The sequence below is a fragment of the Grus americana genome, chromosome 1 (genome assembly GCF_028858705.1).
Source record: "Grus americana isolate bGruAme1 chromosome 1, bGruAme1.mat, whole genome shotgun sequence".
In the NCBI taxonomy this organism is placed as follows: domain Eukaryota; kingdom Metazoa; phylum Chordata; class Aves; order Gruiformes; family Gruidae; genus Grus; species Grus americana.
In genome coordinates, this window is record NC_072852.1 from 81,898,569 (window position 1) to 81,914,632 (window position 16,064).

Here is a 16,064-nt window from a genome sequence, read left to right on the forward strand (position 1 = left end):
ATGCACTGTTCATTAAGTAAATATCTATTCCACTAGATACTGAAATTGTTTTATCCACAGAACAGGTTCAGTAGTTAATCAGTTAAGTTCCTCCAGTTCATAACACTATGGTATGTCGTTCACAACTTGGATGATCCGCCTTAGTTTTTGCCACTTTATGCCATATCCTCTCAGCACCTTACAGCAACTGCAAAGAGAACTGCCCAAGAGGTTATCTTCTTCTGTCCAGACCAGAGGGGCGATTTGATTATCACTGTCCAGTCAGCTCTTGATTAATTTTCTGTGATAACGCAGAAGGGTGGCAGCCGGTGCTAACTAAACACGCCGCTGCTGTTTGAGGACAAAGCTTGAGGCAACGAGCCTACGGTCACCACGCCGGCAGGGCAAGCAACTACGTTTTGACTGCAGAACCAAAGGCCAAGAGGCAAAGGCTCCATCCAGGGGACGGGGCTGCTCCGAGACCAGCGCCAGCCGGTGACTCCAGTGGCGTCGTGTTTCCGTGGCTGGCTCGGTAAGGAAGGATAAGGCGCCGCGGCGATCGGGGAGCCGCTCGAGGATGACCAGCCACTCCCGCAGGCACCCATGGCCGGCAGCGGCCCGTGCCCCGCCGCTGGGCCCCGAGCCGGCGGTTACCTCAGGGCCGCACGGGACCGCGCCTCCTCCCGCCTCAGGTGCCGCCGGCGGCGCCCCGCGCGCCTACCCCGGCGCGGTCTCGTCGGCACCCAATCGGCGACCGCCGGCTCCCAAATCGCGCGTGCGGGGCTAACACCACGTGACTCGCGGTGCGCCGAGCAGGGGGGGGTGTGGGGGAGGGAGCGGCGTGAAATCCGCATCCGGGTGAGGCCGCGCTGGCTGGGGTTCGCGCGCGTGGGGGCGGTTTTCCCGTGGCGGGGGGGGTAGCCCTGTAACGGCAGGCGCGCGCGCCGCCTGTGTGGGAGCGAGGCGCGGCGGTTGGTGGCGGCAGGCTCGGGGCGCCAGCGGTTCCACCGGCCGCGGAGCCGGCTGAAGTGAAAAGGGAAAGCCGCCTCCCGCCCGCCCGCGCTGAGTGAGCCTAGCAGGGGGAGGCAGGCGCAGTTTCCAGCTGGTTCACCGCCCTCCCCTCACCGGGGTTGCAGGGTGTGGAGCAGGCCTGGTACCGGCGGTGGTAGAGCCTGGCGGCGGCGGCGACACCGACTGCTGCAGGTGATTGTCTGCGAGGCCTGCCTTCATCTGCCTGATTCCTCGTCCAGTGCTGCCCCCAGGTCCAGGCCCTACCTGTGCCACAGCTACGGCCCGCTAGTGTTGATACCTGTGTGCTGTCGTGGCTGTGCTTAGTGGTGTGACTTCAGGGTTGCTACAAAAGCGGATCTTAAAAGTAGTTTAGAGGAACAACAGGAGCATTCCTTCCCTGCACCAGAAAATTGATATCCCTGTCAACAGGAAGGAGAACCTTGTGAGTAGTTCTCCAGCCCAGAGGTTTGGAAATCTTGGCTATGACTTCTCTACTCCTCCCCTTCTGAGGCCAAGCTCTGCGTGGTCAAATTTTCAAACATTGTCTGGAATCTTAAGTTGTGGAAAAGTATCTAGTCTGATTTTTATTAAGAAGTGCCTGTGTGCCCAGTATCTGTTACTGTAGGGTTAGGTGTTGAAGTACTTCTGAAAATCTTTCTGAACCTTCAGGCATCTGAAACGTTTTCTATAAATATAATCTTTAAAGGTTTTAGGTTTTGAGGCTTCTCATCAGTATAATAGGGTTGACTATATCCTCTTGATACCTCAGCACCTGAAAGTAACCCTTTGCTTTGGGATACTCCTTTGATGAACTCCTTCTGCAGCTTTGATTCTTCTCAGGAGACTACAGTTTCTCTTAAAAGCAATTTCCCTTTCCTGTCTTAGCAGTTCTTTTGGCCTATCAACTACACACCATGAATGCATTTCTTGCCATCGTACTGCAGCATTTTTGTGGAACTTTGGATAGGTTTTGTCACAGTGCTTGAATACCTGTTTCTGTAACTTGCTTAATTATTTTTGTTCTTGGTCCTTTCTGGCTGTTTTGCTTTTTTCTGCTCTTCAGATTTTGCTCTTCTGCGTACATTTCTTAAACGTACTACTTTGTTCTGAGTGCCTCCATATCCATGGCATGAATGTGTAAGTAACTTGGTGCTAGTGTTCTAGTACTTCATTGTTTTTTTTTCTTTGGGAATGTTAGTCACTAATACAGGAAGCAGACTGTCGACCATTTTCACACAGCATTTGCAGGGTAGACAATGTCTGTTAACAGTAGTGAGCTCCATGCTGGTAGGACTTGAAAGAAAAAAAAGTCACAATGGTGTTCAAACAGGTAATGCCTGGATGCTCAATGAATAATAGACAATCCCAGAGCCTTTTTCAGAACCTCTTAAAGAGATTCTTGAGAATCTTGTGCAAATTTATTTTATACTATTTTGAAAGGAAGATGACTAGGAGACTAGGAGAGTAACATGTGCTTTGTGCCTCAGTGTGTCTTTGTGAATAGCTTCACCAATAATGCTGTTAGTCTGGGATGTCCCAACCTGCACATGCTGATTTCTTCTACCTTAAAGCTGAGATGGTATTTTACTGTAGCTCATCTGAGGAGGCAGGTGCATTTTGTACACACTGGATTGAGATGGTGGGCATTAAAATAGAGTCTGTCACCTTTGGACGTGTTTTTTATACAAATCTTTATTCTAACTATTGCTATAATTATGTTTAAGGCTTCCTTTCAGTTTAATTCTACCTAGAGGTACAAATGATTGAAAACTGAGTACACCTGGTGACACATTTACATCTGTGATGTTCATATATACACCTCTACAAGGATTTTGAGACATACTGATCAGTCAGTGCCATATTAGAACTCTCAATTCAGTTTAAGTATTTCTTCATTTAGTTAATGTGTGCTTTGATTGTTTTCTGCCTGTCTTTGAATGCCATGGACTGTTAGACCAGCTCCTTCACGTTTCTTTCCAAGTGACACAACTACCGCCAGAGCTTAGTGAAGAATATATGTTGTCTAGACAATGTTAGCTGTTTATGTGGTGTCAGGCTGACGTTCAGGATGATGATAGCTATATAGATTTGTAGGTGCCAAAATATAATTATGCTGTAATGCGTATTTCTGGTCCAGAGGAACAATTGGATTGCAATCTTAAGGGCAATAACTGGCATTCTCCAAATGTTTACAGAACTGCTAAGACATCTAAGTATGGTGTGTATCATCTGAGCAGTTGGCTTGATTCCTCCTGGCTTACTGAAACCAACTTCCAGGAAAGCTTGCAACACCAAATGGAAAAAAGTTTGTGGTATGATGGAACCAAGGTTTTTGTGAATCTTTCAATGTAAAGCTCACAATACCTCTTGCCTATGTTCATTTGAGTCCGTTCAGCTTCACCAGGTGGTTGTTTCAGTCTGCAATGGTCTGATATGCTTGTGTGTTTTGTAATCTGATATTGCCAATTTGTGCAGTTTTTGACTCTTCAATGCCCTTACAATGCCATTAGCTTATGTAAAACTAATTTGATCGTAATAATGAAGGAGAAACCTCTTGTGTAGGGCTTTTTCCCTAACATGCTAGGGGTTTCAGGTTGCAGACAGTAAGTTGTAAATTTTGAGTCATGCAGACTAAATCTACCTTTAAGTGCATTGTAAGTGGTAGATTTATTTATAAAGTGTTGCAAGATGTCTTTCAGACATTGTATTTTAACATCTGTTAGATTTTACTACTTTGTTACTTTGATATATATAAACATAAGAATGCATTAGAAATTCAAGGATGGGCTGTTTTTCCATTTTGATTTTCTTACACTTCTAAAGACTTAAGATTTATGTGGAAATAATCCTAGCTTGTGTTAGTAAAAATAAATACCTTAAATTTTAAAGTTGGATTTAGCTTTCCTGATAAGGCCTATTGCAACCTTAATCTTCCTTCATCCCCTTGTGTCCCTTAAGCAATGGTACCTGCTCTCCAGATCTGAGTCTCCAGAATGGTGCTATTTTTACAGAAAGGAATTAAGTGATTTGTAATGTTCTTCATGTAAAATAACACAGTATATAAACTTTTTTAATGTACAGTATCATCCATATTCTTTCTTCCTGAAGAGTCTGTGATTGAACAATATGAAGACTTTTGCTTTTCTGACATAGTGGGCTCTTTTCCTTTACATTGTTCAGTTGACAGGTTTATTCTTGGAGTGACTGAAATGAATTCTGGGGGTTCTGTCCACTCTTTCGATGAAGCCAAGTCTTAAAAATGTAAATTCCGTTATAGGATATGGTTGGAGAGGCAGAATTATGTACACATAAATTTCTTTTTAAGCAGTCACAGAGAACTTTTTGAATTAAAAGAAAGTGAATTAAATTTATTACTTCACATGTACTTGTTTAAGTGGTGATGGATGTTCCTAAAGAGATTTTTAGGCCTGGCATTTCTATAGAACTCTTCTGCAGTTTTTCAGCAGCTGGATGTGGCATCTGTCTGCCTTTGTTTATGAACATGAGGCAAACATTTCTTGTTGATCGCATTGTTACAGTTACTGTCTAGCAAACTTTTCAAGCCTTTGAAACAGAGCTAGAAGAATGGACATAATATTTATAAAGGTGTTTGGATCCTTAGAAAGAAAAACGTTTCTCATGCCTGTATAATGCCTATATAAGAAAAGCAGCTTTTGCTGTTTCTCATTAAAGTGATCACAATTCAGTTTTTGTATGTCTTTTAGAGAAGAATCTAGAAATGGCTTTACTTTAAGTTGCTAATTTCAGTTGATATAAAATATGTGGTCTGTTATATTTGCACAAAGTTCTAAGTTTTCGTTTTAAGAAAATAGAGCATGTCCAAACTATAGTGCTAACTTAGTATCAAAAGATCTAAAATCTCGGGCAGTTTATTGAAAGCTGGCTTTAAAAACCTCCACTTACTGAAAACAATAAAGAATTAAATTCTGGTTTTTAAGATTCCCACTAGCAACTCTGCTAATAGTTCTAGAATGTAAAGTTTTCACCTATTTTCTTGATCTTTTGATCAAGCTTTTCTTGATCAAAGAACCAAATTTGAATGTTTTAGCTAATTTTTGTGAATCCCCTTATCTGATAACATATGGCATGGTAATACTCTAATACTAACTAGTCAGACAAGTTTTCAGGTGCAGTGAAATGTAAGTCATATCTTCTCCAATTCTTCTACCTTTAGACTCCAGGAATATTGCTTCTCTTATTTTAGCGCAGTCCTTCTGGAAAAGATGGCAGATTTTTGTGCACATATGTAAACTAATTTTAGGTGATACTGCAACAATAGTAGTTGGGGCTTTTTGTTTGTTTGTTTTAGGAAAAAGTAGTTAAAATAATTATGCTGGTAGCAGGGGTAGTTTCAATTTGTCACTCTTGCTTCTGTTCATCTTCCCTTTGGATTATGAGGCTATAGCAGACACTGTACAGGGCAAAGTAATCTGTACTGAAGAGTGGATTGCTTGTTGTCCATGGAATACAGTTGGGAACTGGCACTAAGGGCTGACTATTAAAAACTATTTTCTTTGGAAATTGGATATAGGATGTGCAAGCACATGTTAAGGTACAAAACATCCAAATCCAAGTTCTTCCAGTTAGAAAACTACTAATTTCAAGGCTGTAGCCCTGAATCTATTGCTAGAGCTGTTGCTTTTACTTCAAAAAAGGACTTAAAAAGGGATTTAATGTGATGTGTTATTTCTAGAAAAGCAGTTCACAGTGGCGTTACCACAGAGAATATCAATGTTTCAGTATGCTTATTGGTTGTGTTTCAGGTTTTTTATATATTGAAGAATTGTACTCTGACTATGAAGTATTCCATTCTTAAGAGTTGTTGTGTGACAACACAGCCATGCCAAAGCACTATAGTCTTTTGATCTGAATAGAAGCAGAAAATTATACAATTTGCAATCATCTGTTTCAAGTGACAATAGATGTGTATGAAAACGTAATGAAAATTTCATACTTCAATGTGAATATTATGAGCTGGAAGACGTGTCCTGTGAGGAGTGGCCAAGGACTCTGGGTTTGTCTAGTTTGGAGAAAGGGAGGCTGAGGGGTGACCTCATTGCTCTGCAGCTTCCTGAGGAAGGGAAGTGGAGAGGGAGGTACTGAGCTCTTCTCCCTGAGATCCAGCAGCAGGACCTGTGGGAATGATTCAAAGCTGTGTCAAGGAACGTTCAAACTTGACATTAGGAACCATTTATTTACCAAGAGGGCAGTCAAACACTGGAACAGGCTTCCTAGAGAGGTGGTTCGTGCCCCATCCCTGTCAGTGTTTAAAAGGCATTTGGACAATGCCTTTAATAATATGCTTTAACTTCTGGTGAGCCCTGAAGTACTCAGGCAGTTGGACTAGATGATCATTGTAGGTCCCTTCCAACTGAAATACTCTATTTTGTGAACACTCTGGGGAAGAGGTGCAGCTCTGGGTGAGGATACTGAATAAATGTGAGCTTAAAGGGATGACAAATACTTGCTCTAAGCTATGGACTTTTCAAGAAAATAACTGCTGAAGACATACTTGTTGTTGCACATGTTCTTTTGGGCACACTGAATGAAGGTAGGAGAAATCTGTAAGAAGGTGAGAGGGTTTAGACATGCTTCCTCTGTTGTTGTGTACCCAGAGTAGGTACCTGCTTTCTGGGAAAAGCTCATTATTAATCCTCGTTGAGCTTGGGGTCCATGTTTCCCTGGTACTATTTGGGGCTTTTCATAGTGTCCACAGGTCTCTCTGTGAGGAACTGCTCCCTGAGCCTGGCTGCAGAGGATTACTATTACAATCTGTAAAGGCTCTTTTAAAAGAAGTACTGGAAATTGCTCAGGGACTGCCCTGTGCCTTCATTGGGCAATGTATATTCTTAAAGACTGTGGTGTGTAGATGCCTCCTACATTGGGCTCCTGAATCGTCTGTCCACATTTACATGAGACATATCTTCTCTAATGCTGAAGAAAGCTTAAAGCCATGGAAATTTCAGTAGATAAATGGGGTTTCTTTTGGCTTTAGGTCAGCATCTAAAGGGAATGGTAACATCAGGGCAAAGTGATTCTCCAGTATGTGATTATCTAAACTGATCCCAGTTTGATTCAGGCTAAATGGAAAAGCATTAGGAAAAATGTAAAGGAGGCAAAATGTATTCCCCCCTCAATTCATTCTGAGATGAGCTGACTCCATTTAGAACTGGATTGTGGAGTCCTACAGGATTAGTAGTTGTTCCCTGAGAGTCTGATGTATTTCAGTTTGTTATTTCAGAGTTTGTACTTTTTGTCACTGCTTCTAGTATGCTTTGCTAATGTTTTTATGTATCATTAATGTTACTAATAATGAGTTTTATGGAACATTTTCTTAATTTCTATTAAAGTTTTTATTTAATTTATTTTTTTAACTAAACATTAAAAAAAAAGTTTTGGCAATTGGAAAACTCTTTAAAACTCACAGGATCACTCATGTTAGAAAGGCGCAGAATACAGATTGTAATTTGCATTCAACAGTTTGTGGCGATATAAGAAAGCATTGGTAGGATCATTTGGTCATTCTGCTCGTGCAGATCCTGTTCTGAAAAATAATTAAGAGACTCAAGTCTTTCTAAGAGCCTTTGTTTTCTAAGTTGATTTTTTTTTGTATTTCTGAATCTCATTGAGGTTTTTATAATATGGTTAGGATGAAAATATTCTCAATGTTTAAAATAAGATAAATATTACAGAATATTATAAATATTTATCAAGTGGAAGTTTGTTTATGGAATAGAATTAATAATTTTATATTGGCATTTTGATAAATGTATTATATTCAGAAGAACAGATTATAATATGATTTTATAGTTAGATTTCCAGATTGGGTTGTATCTGTTGTTGAGACAAGTCTTTATCTTCTTGTAGGTATACCTTTTGCCTTGTTCGGTACAGCAGCCCTTGCTTGGATTTCAGAAAGGCAATGTTTTTACGTGAGGTCTTTGAAAGTCAGTTTTCATTTTTTCCACGTTAGATTTGCGATTACTGTATGAGTGGTAGTAAGAAAATGGGAGAGGTTTGATCTGTGATGTGGTAGAAACTTGTGGCCAATGACAGTCCTGTTTGTGTGGTAGGGAAAACTTTCTATGCTTCACTTCTAGAGCAATTACAGACTGACTTTAAAGGGAAGTGCTTGCTAAGACAGTAATGACTTTAGAAAATTTTTTAATTGCTGACAGCTTTTTTTTTTTTAAGGCAAAAAAGTGATAATGAACATACAGTTCCTTAATTCAAAAAAAAAGGCAAAACAGACTACATGCATTCTGATCTGTTAGGACAAACCACTGATTTTTATTTGGTGTCCATCTGAAGTTTTCTAGAAGTGTTGCAGCTTGTATGTTTTTTACTAAAAATATTTGTAATGACATTCTTAAGGAGTGAGGGTAGGGCAGACCAGAATGCCTTCAGGACATAGTGATGAGAGTCCCGAATCTATCACTGCAAAATCAGTGGTCCAAATTCAGTCCAGCTTATTAGCGGACAAACTATTTTGTGTAAGATGAGCGGGGGAGTTGACCAGGTCATACACATCTATGATTTTCATTTGTGTTAAGATTGAACTGCTGCTTGATCAGTAGCTGTAAGAATTTCAGGACTGGCTGTACAGTGTTCTTTATCTTTGGCTTGGGTTTTTGGTTTTGTTTGGGGTTTTTTATTTGTTTTAGGGTTTTTTTGGGGTGAGGTGGGAGCATTATTTGAAGGAGTCACTTCCTTATGGCCAAGGTGTCAAGCATATGGTTTTGGCTATAATGATTGGAACTACAGATTCCTAGGTTTCACTCATGAAAACATGATGGGATGATTTGCATAAATGGAGTGCTGCAGTGGATGGCTGTAAACTCTTCAGGAGGGATAGGCAAGGAAGGAGAGGTGGTGGGCTAGCCCTGTGTGTTGGGGTGTGTTTTGACTGTCTGGGGCTTGATAATGGTGATGATAGGGTTGAGTGTATATGGGTAAGAATCAGGGGAAATGCCAACAAGGAAGATATCATGGTGGGATGCTGTTACAGACCACCCAGCCAGGATGAAGAGGCAGATGAAATATTCTATAAGCAGCTGGGGGAAGTCTCACGATTGCTGGCCCTTTTTCTTATGGGGGACTTCAACTTACCAGATGTCCGCTGGAAATACAGTACAGCGGAGAGGAAACAGTCTATGAGGTTCCTGGAGTGTGTGGAAGAGAACTTCCTGACACGGTGAGTGAGCCAACTAGGGAAGGTGGCCCGCTGGACCTGTTGCTTGTGAACAGAGGAGGACTTGTGGGTGATGTGATGGTTGGAGACCATCTTGAGTGCAGTGATCCTGAAATGATGAGAGTTTTTGATTCTCAGAGAAGTAAGGTGGGTGCTCAGCACAACTGCTCCCTTGGACTTCTGGAGGGCAGACTTTGTCCTGTTTAGGAGACTGGTTGACAGAGTCCCTTGGGATGCAGTCCTGAAGGGCAAAGGAGTCCAGGAAGGCTGGACACCCTTCAGGAAGGAAATCTTAAAGGTGCAGGAGTGTCCCCATGTGCCAAAAGACAAGGCGGCAGGGAAGAAGACCGGCCTGGCTGAACAGAGATTTTCGGCTGGAACTCAGGAAAAAAAGGAGAGTATATGGCCTTTGGAAGAAGACAGAGCAGGCAACTCAGGTGGTCTGCAAGGATGTTGTGAGGTTATGTAGGGAGAAAATTAGAAGCACCTAAGCCCAACTAGAACTTAATCTGGCTACTGCCATAAAAGACAATAAAAAATGTTTCTATAACTACCTTAGCAACAAAAGGAGGGCTAAGGACAATCTCCATCCTTTATTGGATGCAGGGGGAAAACATAGTGTCAAAGGATGGGGAAAAGGCTGAGATACTTAATGCCACCTTTGCCTCAGTCTTTAGCAGTTCTTTTCCAGGCCAGCAAAAAGGTAGCTTTTTATACAAAGGAAAATAGCATTGGCTGTGCTTTTCTGTTAATATTTCTGAAAAACCTCTGTGGCAGTTTGCACCTAGAGGTTATTTCGTGGATGTGACAATGAGTCCTTAGCTCAGTTTGCAGTAGTAATGGCAAACTGAGTCAAATTGGGGTACAGAACTGCTAAATCTAAACTGAAGTGCTTTGAATATTGATGTAGAAGTCCATACTAACAATATACTTCTGAAATAGTCTTGATGTCTATGTAAATGTGTATAGATGCCTTTATAAATGCCCAGATAAAGACAAATGTTAAATTCACTCTTATGCCACTCCTCTTCTGCTTTCCGTTAGAGGTCCTACAGTATGGATTATTTTCAAATGTTTCAGAGCCAAAAAAGTCAGCAGACTTCTTAGATGCTGTGCCTACTTTTAATCAGAAGAATTATTTGGCTATAAATTAGTTTCAAACACAATAAATTGTAAGGAGAACAACAAACCATCTTTTGTTATTTTAATTACAGTTAAAGTCTTCATAGAATGGGGGACACCAATAAGTGCATATTAAAAGTAATTAGGAAAATATTGATCTGAGTTTGATCTATTTGAAACATGAGTACCATGAGAAGATTTTGTTGCTTACAGTGCTTTCTGTACATGCTCTATATTCTGAAGTTCTGTTAGCTTGTAAATAAATACACTAAATAACTGCTAAATATATTAAATAACATCCGATATAAGTATAAGTTCATTCCATGTCTCTAAGGTTTTTGAATAAGGTGAATGTAGGTAAAAGCTATTTGATATTCTGTGTACTCTTGCCCAAACTTGGTCTTGTAGTTCTTTACACTTGAATTTTTCCTCATTAAATACTTTGCCAGAACATACTGCTAGAATTGATTTCATTTATCTTGAGGTGGGGCTTGAAGGAAAGATTGGAATTGCATTACTTTTAATTTTAGTATCCTTTTGTATTAAATACTTACATTTTCACTTAAATATCTTTTATTTATTGCAGAACACAGGCCAGTGATTTTTTTTTTTGAATTCTGAAGAAAAGAGACCTACAGTCACTTATTTGCACTAGTCTTACTCTTTTTTCTAAACTTTAACAACACTTTCCTATGCTACAGTTCTTGAGTTTAGTGTGTGTGTGTATAGAGAGAAATAAACTGGAAATCCTGTCTCTGAGGATTGGAATTTAGTGTAGTTTTAGATGGAAACCAAAATATTTTAGCATACACTTGCCAGTTAAGCTTTTAAAAGGACTTTCCATGGGGTGCAACTTCTGAAATAATGCAGAGCTTCTAAAGAGATTTCCATGTGATATACATGCCATAGTCAACTTGTTTTTAGTTTATAAGCTGCTGGAGCAAAAATCAGTGTCTTGGCGTGATCAACTATAGATTGAAGAAAAGTTGTAGTTAATTTGAAATGCTGGTTTTCAGCCAAATCTTGTGGTCTGTGATATGTTCTGCTGGTGGGTTCTTAAGTTTTTCTCATGTTTCTATATGTTACATGGGAAACTTTAACCAGTCTGGCTTATTTCTTTTTTTTTGTTTTTCTTTTTTTTTTTTTTTAACGGCCACATTATTGTGCACTTGATTAGCACTAATGTATAGTAACATTGTAAAATGACTGTGGAAAGGGTCTCAAACTGAATTTAAACCCACTTTTGTTTAAAAGTTACAGTCCACTTTAAAATGATTCATACAGAAATTGAATATTAATTACTGTATGATGAATGGTAAAATGAGGTATTGGATCCAGGATCAGATTAATTTTTTTATTATTAATTTCTCTTTTAGGATTTTTGTGAATACTCTTTCTCTAGTTAATGATGCTTAAAAAGTGTGCGATAGAGCTATCTAAATTTATCGATATTGAAGGTACCTGAGATTTGATGCGGTTATCCTTATAAATGCATGCATAAGCTGCCTTTAATGTTTATAAAGAGGCCTGACTTGTGCTTTGTTGGGGTTGAAAGAACAATATTCGTTCAAGAACCACATTTTCTTTAAAAGGAGAAGAGACAGGAATTAATATGTTTGAAAATTTCAAAAATAGAGGCAAATTATATTTATTTTTGGAAACTATTAAATTTAAATTTACTGTGTGCCGTGAAGACTTTGCTGTACATAGATGCTTTTTGTTTTACTATCTGAAAATGAGTGCACGCTCTCTTTATATGTATCTGTGTGTGTGTATATGTTGCTGCAGTGGTACACACACGGTTGAGCAAAGTTATGAGCTGTTGCGTTTTGGTTTTGGGTTTTGGGGTTTTTTTTTAATTATAGCAAGCAGAAAGTATGTAATATAAATGCTTAATACTTTCAGTGCACACTTTTTAAAAGTAAACCACCTTTGTCATGCATCTGAAAGAGGCCATAGTAATGCTGTTAGAAAATGAACTTATCAGTAAAAGGTTTCAAAATGTTTTTACAAGGGTGAAGATACTGACCTGCTGGATTGCCTTAATGTATCCCAGAGTGTGTTTAAGAAGGATTTATGAAGTTAATTTATCCAGTTATTATGATGTGAACTGTATTAAGGACGTGTTTTAGTAAAATGAATGCGTATCAAAGTTGAGTAAAGAGTACTGAGTAGCGAGAGTGCTCAAAAATAGTTATAAAAAAATTTAAGTCACTTTTTGTTATTGCTTATCTACATGGTATATGTAAAACGCACACTCAGAAATGAAGTGATTATCTTTCTAACATACCTGAATCATTTTTCTTAGAAAAAAGTTAATAAAGTTGTTGCAAAAACGTAACACATTTTTATTTTAAATGGTCATCTTCAGGTAGCAGCTATGCTTAAATTGTTCAAAATTCCTCATGTAAAATACACTGTGATCTGATTAGTGTCTAGTTTAGAAGTCTAGGTAATAAATAAGAATTTTTATTTTAAAAAAATGAAAATTATTTGATTGTATGTCAACATTAGATCCCATGGAAAATTATACACATCTGTATTTAACCTGGTTAAACTGTAAATGACTATGGAACATCTGGAGTTAGTAAAACTGATGAAGGATAGAACACTGTCAATATCTTTGTTACAGCAGGGGCTACTCTGTAGTTCTTGCTTATTAATACAATCCTGGTTCTCCCATTCGGTTTGAATTATAGAACCACATGCTAAATAAAAAAGTGAGGGAAGTGTGTGCAGAGTTGAATTTAGTTACAGTCTTCTGGCAGACTGCACCTCCCGTTCAGTATCCTAGTGACAGACAGCCAGGCCGTGTTCTGAGCTACTCTCATTAAATGAACTAGGCTTGAATGTCTTAAAATTATTTTGGCATTTTGGATTAAAAAAACAAAATCCTTTGTTCTTATTTAGTAAAATGTTTATGATAATAATTTTCCATGTAAGTTATGCACTCAGCAGTATTTGTCCTGGGAAAATAGTGGTTTGATTATAGAAGTAGCCTAATGTACTACTCATAATGAGTGAAGGAAAATAGTTGTGATTTTTCGTTAATATCTTTTTAAACAATCTGATACTTTAGAAAATGACTAGATAAGCTTAAATTGTCCATTCACAGAAATTTTTTTCTTAAAGTCTCTAAAGAAAATTATAGCAATTACCTGGAACTTTTAATTGTGAAATGCATTGTTTTTATTATTGAGTGTAAGTACAGGATATTAATGGTTATTACTCAAATATTCAAGCTTTTTCTTGTTGACTTTAGTCAAGCTAAACTTGTCTTCATTGGTAATTTTGCTGACTAAAGACTGTGTAATTATCCAGTAATTAATGTAGTTAAAAGATATCACTCTACATGTAGTTTACTCTTTGGAGCCTGAATGTTCTGCCTGTTTTCTCAGTGTTGCCAGAAGGGATCACTTCGGCATAGTAATTTTTGGATAAATTTCAGTAGTTCTTGTTAAATAGTACTGGTTTCAAAAGCTGTTAAGCTCTGTGAATATGTAAGGTCCTTGTTAACTTAAATAATTCCATGGATTCTCAAGTGTATTACATACGAGTTCACTACAGTTTGTTATTATTTTGTTCTTGTATATGTATTCTATATGCATGGTAGTTTTATACTTTAGGATGAATATCTGTTGGGCATGCATTTATTTCCAGTTTAACAAAGGTCTTGGAGGATATACAAAGTTGTGATTTAAAATAAATTACATGGGAGAAAGAACAATTAGTTTCTGTTAGACTGGGAAGATGTGGAGCATTTTGAATTAGGCCCAACTGTGATGAATGGAGACTTGTCTGCATATATTGCCTATACTTCATAAACTTTGTGCATCCAGTTTATTCTGCATCTTAGCTGTGAGGCAATGTATGTTTTAAGAACGATCTGGTTTTTGTGTGTATGCTTGCTAGTGTAATATAAGGAGGGTATTCTTACTTCTCTAATACCACATTGCCATCAATGCCATCATGGCTGCAAAGAGAAGAACTGTAGAAGGCAGAGGCATTTTGAAGGTGATCAATGTCTGCTCAGTGGCACAGAATATGTGGGGTTTTTTTCTATTTCTGGAAGGATCTGCTTGCTAAGCCTTGTATATGATAATATTTTAACTGCTAATAGAATTGAAGAGAAGTTGTACAGATCTTGGAAAAGAAAGTTGTTGGGTTTGTGCTTCTAGGGCATGCCCGGCATGCTCCCTGCCTAGCTTTGTAGACTAGCTAGGGAAGGAGACAAAACTGAATGGATTATAGGATGGATGGAGAATCTGGCTGGTATCTCATTGTCCGTTTGTTTGAGGGTGGGGGGAGTTTAACTCCTTTTGAATGAGAAATAATTTTTTCCTAATTGTTAACTGATGAGTAATATTCTTGATATCAATGCCCTCATCACATGCTTGGTACTTAAATGTCCTAGTAACTTGCTGGATATGGGGCCTCTTAGAAAATGTCCTCTTGCTGACACATGCATGGTAGTTCCTACCCATCCTTGTCAAAAGCTGGGGCTATAGAAGGAGAGTATTCTGGAAATATATAGTAGGTATAAAGAACCAACTTGGAGAAAGAAATTATTTTACAGCATTGTATTCTGGTTGAAAAGGATTTAGGTGTTGAGCCCTAATCCCATTTGCATTCTGGCCTGATCTGTGATCTCTGTTCCTAGCTGCTTCATCATATTACAAAGGCATCAATGGCAATCAACCTTTTCTGTGAGAAGTAAATATATTTTTCTTGATTGCAACAGAGAACATACAATTATGATAATACCATTCGATCAAAGGTCATGTGATGAAAGTGTTGTGTTACATGCTTAGGAGTAGATCAAAATGAAGAAGAAAAGAGGAAAGATAATGTACACAGACATTCTGGCAGCAATGTTTTCTGTTGGAAAGCAAATTAGCATTTTTGTTTTACTTGTTCAAGGGTTGGGAGTTAGGCAATGTGAAACCTTTCCAGTTGGTTTCATTAGAATCATATGAAAATGAATTTAAAATCACATCCTGAGTTGCTTCTCCATGCTTTTTTCAGGAGAGTGTGAAAAATCAAATTCATTTCCTTAGTGTGTGAACAAAAAGGCGTCAAATCTTCTTCTCAAGTATTACTAAAAGGAGAACAAGGTGCAATGATGACGCATTCTTATTTCTGTGCAGGAGGGAGTAATGCCTGGTCTTTTCTGCTTCTAACAGCATATCCAGAGCTTGCAAAACAAAGGATTAAAAGTCTTTAAAATGACCAGTCATGTTTTATTTTAGTGTTTGGATTAAACTTCCACAGAATCTGAATTTCCAGTAGGGGGAAGAATATTATTATGGTTATTTAAGGTGTTCTGTTTCAAGTCTAAAAAGTGAGGCATGTACAATCACTAAGGCTTGAAAATCTGAGACATAATTTTTATTCTTTTTGATAATCTCTTGTCAGAGAAATAAGTTAGTGTCTTTTTCTTGCCTGAAATTAGTACCATGTCCCTATAAGAAGTACTGTACTTCCATGGTTTGGAGGAAGCTGAGGGGAGGAGTTTTATTAATTGGAAAAATGAATCTTCCTGTCTGTTGGAAGACATACAGTAATAATAAAGGAATGCTATTTATTTTTGTTTAGTATAATTGGTATCACATCCTGTTTTGCCTAAGTTACATATGCTAGTGATTTTTTTTCCCATGTATCCATGGTCACCTGTCAGCTTTTCTAACATAAAGATAGAATAATATTCTGTAAACTCTGATATTTTGTGGCTTTTGCAAAC

The 16,064-nt window shown here is 38.5% G+C and overlaps 1 protein-coding gene across 10 annotated transcripts in view; it reads left to right on the plus strand.

The window, feature by feature from the left end:
* The first annotated feature begins 791 nt into the window (after window positions 1-791).
* Window positions 792-16,064, plus strand: part of CCDC91 (coiled-coil domain containing 91) — a 149,673-nt gene continuing 134,400 nt past the window's right edge. For 4 of the 10 annotated variants that reach the window (XM_054813418.1, XM_054813412.1, XM_054813421.1 and 1 more), the window contains exon 1: window positions 849-1,182. The gene's annotated coding sequence lies outside the window, so the exon portion shown is untranslated. Of the gene's footprint in view, window positions 1,433-16,064 lie in introns of all 10 variants that reach the window. The other 6 variants (XM_054813419.1, XM_054813414.1, XM_054813422.1 and 3 more) reach the window with 6 other exon arrangements.